Here is a 15,211-nt window from a genome sequence, read left to right as displayed (position 1 = left end):
TATAGTAAATTCTTAATAAATGTTTTTCATTCATTCATCATTTGAATCATTCTATAATTCTACTGGTTCAAATCAAGTAAATATCCCTAAACAACTCTAACTTTCCTAACTCACATAACCCTACAACATGATCCCTCTCCACCAAAATGGTCATTCACTTGGGATCCTTGAGTGGCGGAAAGCCCACTAATTCCAAAGGCAGTGCTGTCCTGCTTTTAGATGGCTTTAATTGTTAGGAAGTTTTCCTTTAATATTGAGCCTAAATATGCCTCTCTGTAACTTCCACTGTCGGCTCCTAATTCAGTCCTAAGGAGCCAGGCACAACAAAGTCAACCTCTTCCACATGACAATTCTTCAAATACTTGTAGAGCTATCACATCTGTGTCCCTTTCCCCACCCACACCCCAAGGTCACCTTCTTCTGGACACATCAGCTTATCAATGTCATTCTTAAAATGTGGCATCTAGACCTGAATATAATACTTCACACATGGTTTTACTGGGACAGCATACAATGAGACTATCTTCCAGTCCTACACAGTATTTCCTTCAAGGTACCTTCAGTACCCTGCAGTAAGTACCCGTGGCTATAATTGGAGTCTGCTGACTTGCTCTCACAAAGGACAGCTAAGAGCTTTTTTGCAGAGAGGGCAATATTGAACCAATCAATCGACAAACATTTATTGTCAGGCACTGTGCTAAGAGCTGGGGATACAGAAAAAGGCAATGACAGTCCCTGTCCTCATGGAGTTCACCTTCTAATGGGGAAAACAGACAATCAACTATGTACATAAGATATAAAAATCCTAGAGGGAAGGCAGAAACAACAGGGTTAACTAGGAAATGCCTCTTACACAAGGTAAAATTTGAGCTGTCTTGAACATGAATCACTCTGATTATTTATTACTGGATGATAATTTGTTTTCCTCTCATAAAATCTGCCTCAACTAGATCAAGAAGCTGTGTGATTTTTTTTTAAATCGACATAGGATTTTGAACTTATTTTAGAAGACTACAATAGGCGCCTCCACTTTTTCTCTTCACTCTCTTCTTAACTCCTTACAGTCTGGCTTCCCATCTTATCATTCTGCCAAAATTGCTCTCTCCAAAGTTACTAATGATCTCTTAGTTGTCAGTCTAATGGCCTTTTCTCAATCCTTATTCTCCTTGACTTCTCTGCAGCCTTTGAAACAGTTGATCGCTCTCTCCTCCTTGATTATCTGTTCTCTGTAGGTTTTCCAGATACTACTCTCTCCTTCTCAGTTTCCTTTGCTGGATCCTTCCCCAGATCATACTCCCCTAACCTTAATATCCTTCAGGGTTCTGTCCTATTTTCCTTTCTCTTTTCCCTCCTTACTACTTCACTTGGTGATATCATTAGCTCCCATGGATTCAATAACCACCTCTATGCTGATGATTCTCAAATATATCTTTCCTGTCCCAATCTCTCTGTTGCCTTCCAATCTTGAATCTCTAACTGCTTTTCAGACATCTTGAACTGGATGTCCTGTAGTCCTCTTAAACTTAATATGTCCAAAATGGAATTCATTATCTTTTCCCCAACCTTCTCCTACTCCTACTTTCTCTATTACTGTAGAGGGTCGAACCCTCCTGCCAAACCCTTAAGCTTGCAATCTAGGAGTTATCCTGGATTCCTCATTGTCTCTCACCTCCTCCACCCTCCATATCCAATCCATTGCTAAGGTCTGTTAATCTTACCTTTGCAACATCCCTCAAATATGCCCCTTTCTCTCCTCAGACACTGCCACCATTCTGGTGGAGGCCCTCATCTCCTCACATCTGGATTATTGCATTAGCCTGCTGGTGGGTCTGCCTGCTTCAAATCTCTCCCCACTCCAATTCATTCTCCATTCAGCCAGACCTAAAGTGCAGGTCTGATCATATCACTCCCACCCCCACCCCCACCCCCACCCCCAATAAACTCCAGTAGCTTCCTATTGTCTTCTGGACCAGATAAATACAAAATGCTTGGTTTGGCATTCCAAAGCCCTTCTATCCCTCTCCTACCTTTCCAGTCTTGTTCTCTAGCACATACTTTTCAGTCCAGTGACACTGGCCCCTGGCTGTTCCAGGAACAACACACTTATCTCTAGGCTCCAGCAATTTTCACTAGCTGTCCCTTATGCCTGGAATGCTCTCCCTCCTCTGCTCGGTCTACTGACCTCCCTGACTCCTTTTAGACCCAACTAAAATCCATCTTCTGCAGGAAGTCTTTCCCAACCAACCCCTCTTTTTTTTTTGAGGCAACTAATTAATTGGGGTTAAGTGACTTGCCCAGGGCCACACACCACACAGTTAGTGAGGGTCAAGTGTCCAAGGTTAGATTTGAACTCAGGTCCTCCTGACTCCAGGGCCAGTGCTCTGTTTGCTTAACCACCTACCTACCCCACAACCAACCCTTCTTAATTCTAGTATCTTCCCTTTGTTAATTATTTCCTATTTATCCCATATAAAGCTTGCTTTGTATATGTTTACATGTCATATTCCCCATTAGATTGTAAGTTCCATGACGTCAGGAACTATCTTCTGCCTACTTTTGTATACCTGGCTTAGTACAGTGCCTATTGCATTTAATAAATTTAATAAATGTTTATTAATTAATTGTTTAATTCATTCTTTCACATCTGGAACTCCTGACTTAATCTAGGCTGTCCAGGGTGAATGTCTCATTTGGCCCACAATTCTTTAGCCCATGTCTACCATGCTTCAGTTGAAATCCCTGCCATGCCATCCCCTAGCCATCTGACTTGCTGCAAGTATACCTTCCTTCACCCCCTTCTGGTTCTGGGCAGACTAGGGATTGGAACTAGACCTATGATTTCATAGGGAAAGGGAATTTCCAGATAAGGAAACTTCCTCTAACAATGCAGATTGGCACCTTCTCTGCAATTTATAGTTTTGGAAAGTTGTCTAGAGCATTGAGGGATAAAATGATTTGTCTGGAGTCACTCAGCAAGTGTGTGTCAGAGGTGGGACTTGAGCTGCAGTTCTCTTTGTTCCCAGGCTACCTCTCTATCCTTGCCACCCCTCTGGAACCATAATCAAATAAATTTTTGACCTTGCTCTTAGAATTGTTATTCAGATATTATTTCAGTTGTGTCCAACTCTTCATGACCCCATTTGGGGTTTTCTTGGCAAGGATACTGGAGTGGTTTGCCAATTCCTTCCTTCTCCAGCTCATTTTACAGATGAGGAACTGGGTAAATAGGGTTAAGTAGCTTGCCCAGGGTTACACAACTAGTAAGTGTCTGAGGCTGGATTTGACCTCATGAAGATTCCTGATTCCAAGTCTAGCATTCTATCTACTGTACCACCTAGCTGCCCCTGGAAGGAGTTTGTCAATCAACTCTCCTAAGGCAGCGAGTTGGTGAAATGGATGGAGAGCTGGACTTTGTGTCAGGAAAGTCCAGCCTTAGACACTTAGTAGCTGTGTGATACTGGGCAAGTCACTTAATCTCTGTCTGATTCAGTTTCCTCACCTATAAAATGGGAGTGATAATAGTAAGTACGTCACAGTGTTGTTGCCGAGATCAAATGAGATGATATTTATAAAGGGATTAGCACAGTGCTTAGCACAGGGGTAGGGAACCTTCAGCCTCGAGGCTCGAGTTCCCCACCCCCAACCCCCAGTCCCCCAACCCCCCACCCCCGCCCCTGTCTGGTACTTGGTAGGCATTTAATAAATGCTTGTTTCCTTCCTTCTTTCCTTCCTAAACTAACATACCTGTGACATTACAAAACAAAACACCCTTCCCTGTCCATAACCATGCAGATCTACACTCTCTGCAGACTCCTCCTTCTCCTTCCTTGCCACATTGCCACATACTCCACCCTAGGCCCCTTGCCGCTTCTCACTAATGCTTCTTCCCCAGGACCACCATTTTACAAATAACTCCAGCCATACTTTCTCTCATTCTCACCTGAATTCTCTCCAGAATCCTCGTCCTCACCCCAGGTTTGGTACTTTCCTCCTTCCCCTCTACTTCCACTTATTCCTCCCACCAACTGACTTCCCTTAATCCTTTCCCCTCTTCAAGCACTCCTATAGGTGGTGTATCCCCCCATTAGAATGTAAGTTTCTTGAGGGTAGAGAATATATAGCTTCCTTTTATTTGTATCCCCAGCATTTAGCTCAATTCCTGGCACATAATAGGAGCTTAATAGATATTCCATGAATTAGAATGTAAGTTCCTTAAAGGCAAGTACTATATCTGTTTCATATTTGCATCTCCAGAACTTAACACTGTGCTTAAACCGTATTAAGTGCTTACAACTACTTTTTAATTCATTCAAGAAATATTATTCTAAACCTTCCAACTTAGGGTACATCTTATTTCTAAAGGATATATAGACTACAGGACAGACTTTCCTGTACTCCATAAACTCACAGTCTAGTTGGGGAGAAAAGGGCAAAACCTAAAAATCTGAATTATACAGGGCCTAAAAGACTTACTTTCCTCATTCCCTTCCTTTCCTCTTCCCCAGTCTTTGTTTTCACTCATTATATTCTCTCACCGATATATAGCTTTTTGTGGTTAACTGTCAAAGTATTCCATAAGTATTCTATCACCATTTAGAAATGTCATAAACAATTTCCATAACTACCCCCAAATAAAACAATTTTGATTCAGAAAGAAGTCTGCTTCGGTGTCCAAAGAGATATACAGCTCTGACTAAAATGATCACTTTTAGGGATTGCTCAGCATTTTCATTTTGCTGCTGCAAAGAACTGACATTTATTATGTTCTTAAATCTCATCTGAATTAAATGTACAAGTCGGTGAGCCAAAAAACAAAGATATCATAGTACTTGGGCATTTTCTTCCATAATATATGGTCCTATTCATTCTGAGTACAGTATTCGAGTACTCATGGTAAAAATGTAAAGCTGACAGTCTCTTAGCTGGAATGATTTATACAGAAATAGATTCTGCAGGATAATTCAATATCGGAATGTAAAGAAGGCAAGTTACACAACAGTGAGTCAAGTTTAAATATATTTACAATGATCAATTAACTTGAAGAAAACAGAAAAGAAATTGCCTGCAAATATTTTATATTATTGTTATTCAATCAATCTTTGAGAATATTTTATTAAATCACATCCTGATAATGAATAAACAATAGAAATAATTTATAATGGTACAATAAGCGTTTTAGTTTGTGCTGCGTCCACTCAAGTTATCAATAATTTTGGTCTTGTGCTCTATTTGTAACATTTCCCCATTTCCTATTAAAGGATAAATTACATTGTTTTATTTCCTCATGCATGGAATGTGGATCTTGGGTAGCTAGGGAAAGCTTCAAAGACTCTTAGTTACCCCTAGGATAACTGCAAACTTCTCTGTTTGGCATTTAAAGTCCTTCACAATCTGGCTCCAGCCAATCTGTCCAGACTGGTTACATATTACTTCCCTCTTATGGGCTCTATTTTTCAGCTAAACTGGACTACTTAATGTTCTTCATATGTAACATCCCATCTCTTGCCTCTGTGCCTTTGCAAAAGATGCCCCTGACACATGGAATGTTCCCTCCTCACCTCCACATCTTAGAACCCTTAGCTCAGGACTCAGTCAAGTACCACCTCTTACCTCTCAGTTGCTGCTCCAACCCTCCGAATTGCTTTGTATTTGTTTTGTACATATTTTGTATTTATCTGTATACATGTTGTTTCCTACCTGCTCCCCCTCCCTCCTCACAATAGAATTTAGACTCTTTGAGGGCTGTGACTTTAATTTTGTCCCTGCATTCCAAGCACCTAGCAGTGTCTGGCCCATAGGCCCATAGTTGTAGAACTGAATTAAATTCTCAAATATTATCAAGAAAGCTTATTAGAAGTGTTGTGGAAACCTATTTCCTGATCCAAAGAGTTATTATTTCTTTCGAACTCACTTGGGAAAATCTCTCATTGAACTCTTCTGTCATCCTTTGGGCAAGTTTGGATATCTGATTGTGTTACATATAGTACTATACTGGTTTCACATGGTGGTTTCATGCGGTGGTTTTCAAGATTGACAACTACTTCAACTTGTTTCTGGTTTTAATGGGCATCGATAATAGTTAAAACTTCCAAAGAATTACCAAACTTACCTATCTGCAGAGTAGACATGGCTAACATGATGCCACAGATTTCTTACCGTTTAGCAGATAGTCCCAATCCTAGGGCTTACTCTAAATTAGGGAATCACCAATGGAAATCAAATGTCAACCTGGCTTGAGCCCTCCAAGATTCAAGATGGCCCTTTTTTTTTTTTAAGCATGTTAAAAGCAGGCAATTTTGATTAATTGGTGTCAGCAAAAATGTACAAAACCTGGAGGTTCACGAACCTAATGAGCCTGAACATTTTATCCAATTTTTACCTAAGCATCCAGTCTTGTATCCTACGGATGAGACATAAAACCCTGTCTATCCCTCATACACAAATGTCACAGAAACTTCGAAAACCTAAGCATTCTATTCCTCTATTCTTACTCTGTGAAGTTGTTCTGCCACTATGTATCTACTGAGAAATGTAATATTCTCTGCTTATACAGTATCTTGTGTTATAAAATCTGAATTAATGTAGTCTGTGATAAGATCTCCCTGATAGCATTATTTTTGTTTGACTTTTAGGAGCCAGTGTTATGCTCCTGACCTCATGGATACCATCGATGAAAGAAAAAGAGAAATGCCTAAAAAGTTACTAAACTATGTATGCCCTTTGGTTCAGCAATACTATTACTAGATGTATACATCAACGAAATCAAAGAAAGAAGAAAAGGGCTTCTAGGTACAAAAGATAGGCAGCCCTTTTTGTAGTGGCAAAGACCTGAAAATCACGGGGTGCCAAACAATTTGGAAGTGGTTGAACAAGTTACAGTATATGAATTTAACAGAATACTTGTGCTATAAGAAATGATCAAAGAGAAAATTAAAAAAAAAAACTAGGCTGATACAAAGTAAAGTGGGTAGAACCAGGAGAACAATTTATACTATAATATCCACAATGTAAAAATGAATAATTTTGAAAGACTTAAAAGCTTAGTTAAATATAAAGATCAACTGTAATTCCAGAGGACCAGTAATAAAGAATGCTACCCATTCTCCTGACAGAGAGGTCTCATCCTATGTAGAATAAGAGAAATATTTTGGGGCAGGGTAAAGATAGGAATTAATTCATTGTGCTTGATTATACTTATTTATTACAAGAGTTTTCTTTTTCCAACAGAGGGGGAGATGGGAGGGAGGAAAAAATAAATGCTTGGCAATTTTTAAAAAATGTAACTTTAAAAAGAGAAATGTACTCAAAAATGAGGTGAAAAGGGGGAAGAGAAACTAAACAGTCCTGAGACCTTATTACTAAATCCAATTTATCTTTTAATGTCATGAAATCTTTTACAAGTTGTACAGGGAAACAAATACTTGATCTGGCTCATTTGCCTCTCTTTTCTCTAATACATAATCAAATGGATCTGTGATCTTATCAATGCAGATATTTCCAACAATAATGCATATCTCAATCCATCCATATCTTCCTATCCTATGTAACTCTTATCCATGTTCTTTAATAAGTTCGCCATGGTACAGGGAAAGGGATCCAATGTCCTGAGGCCTTTCCTCCATTTCCCTTAAATATGGCTTAGATACAAAAGGTGTACATGTGTCAGTCATTGGTTATATCTCTTACTCACCATTTGACCAACTTTTTTGACTGTACATTTCTTTCATGGCATTGTTTTGTTCTCTTCTTTCCTGAACAATTCAGAAAGATACTTGGTGGCAAATTCTTTGGCCATGGCAACCCATGGCACCTAGAAATATGGAAACAATTTCAAAATTCATACAGCTTATTCATTCAATATACCTACAGCTGAAGCCAATTTTTCAAGGAGGAGTTAAATCTAATTTAATTTGTGACACATAAAGCCAAAAAGCATGTTAAGGCCAAAGAAAGAAAGAAAATGGAATTAGGCAGAAACCTGCTTTCTTGTCTCAATTTTATACCACTAAATCACTGTATGACCTTGGGCAAGTCATTGAGCCTACATTTCCTCCCATGGAATGTGAAAGTTGAACTAGGTGATCTCTATGCTCTCTGCCAACTCTAAAAATATTATGACTCTTGATCCACAACTTATCTGTATTTTTTTCTCTCCTCTTTAAAAGACACAGGGGGTGGAATATCTGATTAAATCATGAATTTGCATTCCAAAGACTATTAAATTTGAATCTCTTCTCCCTCCATATTCATCATCCCCTCTTCCAAGACCTTTAAGAAACATCTACCCCCTGAGATTCTTCACATCTTCACCAAGAAAATTCCCACAAAACAATCTGAACATGGTTTGAACTTGAAATCCAAGCTGTCACTCTCTGTTAAAGAAACTGGCATAGTGGGCTAATTTAAATTGGTCTAGATAAGTCAAGTCAGCCAAAGCCCAAGTTTTTCAAAGGTAAAGTGAAGTAGAGCAAATGAGTTACTCATGTAATTTCCTTATTTTTTCAAGCAGAAACAGGCATTTTGTATGAGAAGAATATGATGTGATAGAGTTATTCTGGAGTCCTGGAGATAATTCAGTTCTTTACATTGGAAAGCAATCAGACTAACAGAAAGAGGTTCTAGAATTGGCTAAAATGAATAGCCGAGAGTCAGAGTGTGGGCTAGGACCGTGGAGCAGTTTTACAAATCCATTACATAGCTAGGGAAAATTGAGTCATAGATTAGTGTGCCCTAAAGTCACATCCAGTGAAATACCAGAAATAGAAGCTGCCAAGATTACCCAACTTGTTCAGGTATGTTTCAACATAGAGCCCCACTCTATCACACCATACTGGTGGAACAGTTACATTTTTGCAGCCACATCATTATTGTGAAACCAGCCTACATAACATATTTCTGATACAGTGAAATTTTTAAAATGACCTGTAGAAGAAGAGTATGATGATGGACCCACCAAAGGTTAAGTTGAATAAAAAAAAAGATACTGCATCCTTAATAATAAACTCTATAAATACATGTAATATATATTTATATATAAAATAAATAAGAGATAATATACCCTTAAAAATAAACCACACCTTAACTTCCTATGATTAGAAGGGAATTATAATAAATATAATAATATAAATATAACATAATATTTATTATCTATATTTATAAGTTAGTAATATAAATTAATTGGTAATATATTAATATTTATACATTAATAATACAATGTATGATATAATAATAAAATTGATTTCTTGAAACTGTTTCAAAATTTTAAAATTAGACTTGAACATATGATTTCAATTAATGCTCAATGAATGATTAATCAGCATCCCTGGATTGATGATGGAGCAGAAAGTTCCAGTAAAAATGGAGCATTAGCTGGTCTTTAACATGATCCTGCTCTCTCCCTTCTCAGTGCAGGTATATTATTGAAGATGATCCCTCATCCCTAGAATGCTATCTCTTCACATCTATACCTGTTGAAATTCTCTGCCTTATGGCCTGGCTCAAGTGCCAATTATTCCATAAAGCTTGCTCTAGCCCCTCCACCCCCACCCCAGTTGAAAGTTCACATGTTTCAGGGATTTTTTCCAACCTCATAATTTTGTAGTCAGGAACTCTGACCTGTCCTTCCAAGTTTTCCTCCTATTTATTTAAAATTTTTTACTTCTATTTTTTATAAGCATTTATTTTTTTCTCCTATTCCCCCTACCCCACCCAAGCTGAACAATGAAAAAGAAAAATGAAAACTATCAAAACAAATATGCACAGTCCAGCAAAACAAATTCCCACTTTGGTAATGTTAAAAAAAAAAACATATACTTTATCCTGCATTTTAAGTCTATCACCTCTCTGATGAGAAAGGTGCTTCATCTTTGAAACTCTGGAATTGTGGCTGGTCATTGCATTGAACAGAGTTCTAGTCTTTCAAAGTTTTTATTTTTTAATAATGTGGTTGTAATTGTATTAATAGTTTTCCTAGTTTTGCTCATTTTACTCTGCTTCAGTGTAATCATATATCATACGTAATTTGTTTAGCCATACCCCAATAGATAGGTACCCCCTAAGTTTGTATTTCTTTTTTTGCTACTGTGAAAAGAGCTACTGAAAAAAAATTTTTTGTGCATTTGTGTCTTTTTCCTCTTTATTTGGTCTCTTTGGACTATGGGCTTCGTCATGGTATTGCATTTAAATCAAAGGGTACATAAAGTTTAGGGAATTTTTGGACAGAGCTCCAAATTGCTTTCCAGAATGGCTAGAGCAATTCTTAGCTCTAACAACAGTATATTAATGTGCCTGTTTTTCCACAGTCCCACCAACATTTGTAATTTTCCTTTTTTGTCATCTTTGCCAATCTAATAGGTGTGAAGTAGAACCTCTGAGTTGCTTTAATTGGCATTTCTGTAATTATTACTGATTTGGAAGTATGGTTGGTTGTTGATGGCTTGGATTTCTTTGAAAACTTCCTGTTCATATCATTTGACCATTGGAACATTTATCAATCAGGGGATAATTCATATAAATTATGGAATATTCATGTAAATTTTGAATCAACTATCTCCTTTGCCTTTATTACATTTTGACTTATGAAATACTATTTATTTACTTGCATTATCTCACCTATTAGACTGCAAGCTCATTGAGAGCAGAGACTGCCATGCTAGGGATCCAACATGATAAAGTCTAGAAAAAGAATTGGATTTGGAGTTGGAGAACCTGGGTTTAAATCCCAGCTCTTCTACTTACTACTTGTATAGCCTTAAACAAGTAACTTAGCCTCTCTGGACCTTAGTTTCTTTATTTATAAAATGAAGACATTGAATTAGATAGCCTTAAAGGCCCATTCTAACTCCAAATCTAGGGTCTTATGCTTCATTTTCGTATCTCAGTTCTTTCCTACATTGCCTTACACATGGGTTATTAATAATGTCCATTGAGGCAAATGAAATCAAATCATCAACTGAGTCTGAAATGGGAAACATCCACATATGTCTGAATAATCCCAGATTTACCCATGAATAGTACTAACACCTATCAGATTGGCTAATATGACAAAAAAAGGAAAATGATAAATGTTGGAGGGGATGTGGGAAAATTGGAACACTAATGTGTTGTTGGTGGAGTTGTGAACTGATCCAAACATTCTAGAGAACAATTTGGAACTATGCCCAAAGGGCTATAAAAATGTGCACACCCTTTGACCCAGCAATACCACTTCTAGGGCTATATCCCAAAGAGATCATACAAGTGGGAAATGGACCTGTATGTACAAAAATATTTATAGCAGCTCTTTTTGTGGTGGCAAAAAATTGGAAATCAAAGGGATGCCTATCAATTGGGGAATGGCTAAACAAATTGTGGTATATGAATGTAATGGAATACTATTGTGCAATAAGAAATGAGGAAGAGACGGATTTCGTTATAACCTGGAAAGACGTATATGAACTGATGCTGAGTGAGGGGAGCAGAACCAGGAGATACATGATTACAGACACACGGTATCTGTAAGGACTAACTTTGATTGACTTGGCTCCTCTCATCAATACAAGGTTCAAAGACAGCTCCAAAAGACCCATGATGGAAAAAGTACATCCAGAGAAAGAATTATGGAGTCTGAATGCAGATTGAGGCAAACTATTTGCTCTCTTTTTAGACCCTTCTTTTTTGGTTTCTTTTCTCCTTTCTCATGATTCATTCCATTAGTTATAATTCTTCTTTACAACTGGACTATTATGTAAATAAGTTCAGTGTGAAGGTATATGTAGAACCTAGGTTGGATTACATGTTGTCTTGGGGGTGAAGGGTGAGGAGATAGAGATAGAGAAAAATTGGAACCCAAAAACTCATGGAACTGAATGTTGTAAACTAAAAATAAAAAATGAATTTATAAAAATAAAAGAGAAAGGGGCCCACATATTCAAAAATCTATATAACAGCTCTTTTCGTGGTGGAAAAAATTGGAAATTGAGAAAATGGCCATTAATTGGGGAATGGCTGAACAAGTTGGGGTATATGAATGGAATAGAATACTATTGTTCCATAAAAAATGGTAAACAGGCAGACTTCAGAAAAACCTGGAAAGACTTGCATGAACTGATGCTGAGTGAAGTGAGCAGAACCAGGAGAACACTATACACAATAACAGAAACATTGTGCCATAACCAACTTTGTTAGACCTTACTCTTCTAAGCAATGCAACTATCTAAGACAATTCCAAAAGACTCATGATGGAAAATGCTATCCACATCCAGAAAAAGAACTATGGAGTCTGAATGCAGATCGAAGCATACTATTTTCTCTTTTTTTGTTGTCTTTTTTGTGTTTTCTTTCTCATGGTTTTTCCCTTTGGTTCTGATTCTTCTTTACAACATGACTGATGTGGAAATATGTTTAATATGATCATACATATATAACCTATATCAGATTACATGCCATCTTGGGAAGGGGGAGTGGAAAGAGGGGGGGGAAATTTAGAACTCAAAATCTTATGAAAATGAATGTATAAAACTAAAAAGAAAGAGGGAAAAAAGCTCATTAAAAAAGTGACACACAAGATAGATTTCAGAAAAACCTGGAAAGACTTACATGAACAGATACAAAGTGAATTGATCAGAACCAGGAGAATGTTGTACACAGTAACAGTAGTATTGTACAATGAAGAACTGTGAAAGGTTTAGCTGTTTCCAGCAGTACAATAATCTAAGGCAATCCTGAAGGACTAATGATGAAGCATAGTATCAGTCTCCAGAGAGAGAACTGATACTATCTGAATACAGACAGAAGCATACTATTTTTCACTTTCTTTCTTTCATTCTTTTTTTAAAAAATTTGTCTTCTTGTACAAAATGACTAATATGGAAATGTTTTACATGATTGCACATGTATAAACTATATCAGATTGCTTGCCATCTCAGGGAGTAGGGGAGGGGGAAGGAAGGAGGAAGGCATAGAATTTGGACCTCAAAACTTTTTTAAAAAATCTTTTAAAAATTGATTTAACATGTCATTGGGGAAAAAATAAAAAGTTACATTTTTTAAAAGTAGAATAAAGTGAGTGAATGCAAGTTCACTACCACTGTTTGGGGAGAAAAAAAAATCTCCCAAAGCTTACACATTCACTGTGATTGGGACAATAGAATAATTTCAAAACTATTTCATTCAGCAAATATTTATTAAGCATCAGCATTAAAAATGTGCATAGAATTTTGAAAAATGCAAGAAAGCTCAAAATACACAATTTCCAACTACAGTGATCAAGAAGGGCTTCATGGAGGAGGTGGCATTTGAACAATCATGAAATATATGAGTAGGATTTTAACAAGCACAGAGAGGGAGGATGACAATTCCAGAAACAGGGAATCTTTATTGTAAAGAATTTGGTGGGGGGGACATGGAATTTCATCAGTGTTGAGAGCTCTCAATGGAGCTCTTCTCTACCCGTAGTGATCAGTACCTATTCTGTAGCCTATATGGTATTAGAGTTGTCTGGAAGCACTAAGAGGTTAAGTGACTTGCAATGGGTCACACAGATAGTACAAGTCAGAGGCGGATTCCTAACTCCAAGGCTAGCTCTCTATTCACCACACCACTCTGCTCTCAATAAATGCATTATATCTAAGTAATTAGGTAACATTATCATCATGGAGAGCAACAATTGTTGAATACTGACTGCCCTCATGTTACCTAAAATTCTCAAGATCACACTGTCCTGTGTTGTCTTTTCTCTGTGGCTATTTCTATAATATGGAAAAACATTAGAATGAAAAATGGGAAATGGCTGAAATGCTTGCCACATATCCAGCTACTCAAGGTAGCAGGCTGTGATAAAAAGAACATTGGATTCAAGTTCTAGTTCTCTCATTTGTTGTGGGTCGCTGGAAAGTCACTTAACTTCTGTGAGTCCATTTTCCTTCAACTTGTCCAAAACTGAGTTCACTTTCTTTTGCTCAAAACTGTCCTCTATTCCTGACTTTCCTATTACTGTTGAGGGTACATCCATGTTCCTAGTCACCCAAGCTTCAGACCCAAGTGTCATCTTTGACTCCTCATTCTTTCTCATCCCTCCCCCACCAACATTCTATCTGTTGCCAAGACCTGTTAATTTTACCTTCATAGGATATCTCACATATGCCCTCTTCTCTCTTGACACTGCTACCACCTGGGCACATGCCATTAGGGCCACTTCATGCCTAGAATATTGCAAAAGCCTGCTAGATGATCTCCCTGACAGAAGTCTCTCCTCACTGCTGTTCATCCTCCACTCCGCTGTCAAAGTGATTATCCTAAAGCACAGATCTGACCAGGTCACACACACACACACACACACACACACACACACACACACACACACCCTATCACTATTCAATAAACTTCAGTGGCTCTCTTTTGCTTCCAGGATCAATTATGAAATCCTTTGTTTGCCATTCCAAGTGCTTATACCCCACTACATACTCTGTGATCCAGTGACAAACACAAAACACTCAGGAATTTTTTTTTTTTTGCTCTCTTCTCCTTATCTCTGCCACTTGACTGTCAGGACTTCCTTCAAGTTCCAGATAATCTATAGGAAGCCTTCCCTGAGTCCCTTTAATTCTAGTGCCTTCCCTCTGTTGATTATTTCCAATTTATCCTGAATATTGATTGTTTGTACATGTTGTTGTTATTCAGTCTTTCAGTCATGTCCAACTCTTCATGAACCCATGGACCATAGCACACCAGGCCCTTCCATCCTTTACTATCTCTTGAAGTTTATCCAAGCTCATGTATTGCTTCCATGACACCATCTATTCATTTCCTCCTCTGCTGCTTCTTTCTCCTTTTGCCTTTAACCTTTCCCAATGTCAAGGACTTTTCCAATAAGTCCTGTCTTCTCATTATGTGGTCAAAGTATTTAATTGTTTTCTTTTTTTCTTTTCTTTTAAGAGGGGGAAAGGCAGGGCAATTGGGGTTAAGTGACTTGCCCAAGGTCACACAGCTAGTAAGTGTATCAATTGTCTGAGGCCGGACTTGAACTCAGGGACTCAGGAACACTGTGCCACCTAGCTGCCCTGATCAAAGTATTTAAGCTTCAGCTTTAGCATTTGTCCTTCCAAAGAACAGTCTGAATTAATTTATTTAAGTATTGACTGATTTGATCTCCTTGCTGTCCAAGGAACTCTCAGAAGTCTTCTCCAGCACCACAATTTGAAAGTGTGGATTCTGTGGTGCTCAACTTTCCTTA

Source organism: Trichosurus vulpecula, chromosome 3 (assembly GCF_011100635.1).
Source record: "Trichosurus vulpecula isolate mTriVul1 chromosome 3, mTriVul1.pri, whole genome shotgun sequence".
NCBI classification, from domain to species: Eukaryota; Metazoa; Chordata; class Mammalia; order Diprotodontia; family Phalangeridae; genus Trichosurus; species Trichosurus vulpecula.
Note: the sequence above shows the minus strand (reverse complement) of the source record.